Raw genomic sequence first — 1,465 nt, forward strand, 5'->3', positions numbered from 1 at the left:
TACCGTCAGCTCCCAGGCCGAGGCCCCGCATTCCTCGGGAGCACTCTTAAAGACTCCAAAGAGCTGCCGGACCTGCCGGGGCGGCTGTCGGTGGCGGCAGACCGCCGGTCCAGCGCCCTGCGGCTCGCCTGGCCCCGGCGCGGGGACGCGGCCGTGTATTACTGCGCCCTGAGAGACACGGGGAGAGGAGCCGGGGCTGCGGCCGGGCACGAACCGCCGCGGGCGGGGCCGGGCCTGCGGGGCGGGGCCGGGGGGACAGCCCCGGGCGGGTCCGCCAGGGGGCGCTGCCGCTCCGCCCGCCGGCACCGCCTCGCCCCGCCAGGCCCCGCCCAGCCCCGCCCGGCCCCGCCCAGCGGGCCCCGGGGCGCTTCCCCTGCCACCGGGCATTGTCATCAGCATCAGCACTGCCACCGGCGTCAAGTATCGCCATCGCAATCGTCATCCAGCTTCTTCTAGAATCATAGAATCATTTAGGTTGGAAAAGACCTTCAAGATCATCGAGTCCAACCATTAACCATGCCCACTAAACCATGTCCTGAAGTACCCTGTCCGCTCGCTTTTTGAATATCTCCAGGGATGGTGACTCAACCACCTCCCTGGGCAGCACATTCTTCCGAGCTTCTCCATTGTTTCCCACCACGGGATCTCTTCCGGTCCTCGGAAGCCATCCCGCAGAGTCAGGAGTTGGAGCCCAACACAGACACGAGACAATGACGTAGGGGTGACTGAAACCCTCAGGCTTTCTCCATAGGTCCCAGACGATGAGGCTGTTGTAGAGGATTTGGCTCCACACCAAATGCAGAGCCTTTTGGTGTGCAGGCGAAGTCCCAGAGGTGGGATGAAAGCTTGGACACGCCTGGTGTCCCAGACACATTGGGGGCTCAAGGGGTGCCAAGGTCATGTCTCAGAGGCAGTCAGAAAGAGAATTGCTATGTTTCCCAAAGGGGTCGAAGGTCTGAGGTTTGCTGAAGCTGAAAGCCGTCCACTGACCAGAAAGGTTTCTGTAGAGCTGGTCCCCAGGGAAGCCTGCATGGCTCTAGTAGCTCACTCAGCTGTTCAAGGTCCATGCTCCCGGGCTGCAGAAGCAGAGAGGAAAACCTGGTTTCTGCAACGGCAGAGGCCCCTGTCCTGAACTGGCAAAGGACGCCTTCTCCAGGCATTCCTTGGATGGGCTTCCAACAGGCCAGGTTGCATGCTTGCCTCAGTGGTGGTGTCTGGGAGCCCAGGGCAGCACAAGCAGCTGTGCCCTTGTAGGAAATCAGACCAACTGCACTCTGAGATGTCTTTTTAAAAGGGTAGCCAGCCGGGGAAGTGATCCTTCTCCTCTGTCACTCATGAGGCCATGCCTGGGGTCTTTTTATTTCTCACTTCTTTTTGACCCTGAAAATTCTCAAGTATTCTCAAGTGGAATGCACTGTTCACAGCTATTTTACAGGCTCTGGCCTTGGAAATTTTCCAGGCATGA

This window comes from Haliaeetus albicilla, chromosome 7, assembly GCF_947461875.1.
Source record: "Haliaeetus albicilla chromosome 7, bHalAlb1.1, whole genome shotgun sequence".
NCBI classification, from domain to species: domain Eukaryota; kingdom Metazoa; phylum Chordata; class Aves; order Accipitriformes; family Accipitridae; genus Haliaeetus; species Haliaeetus albicilla.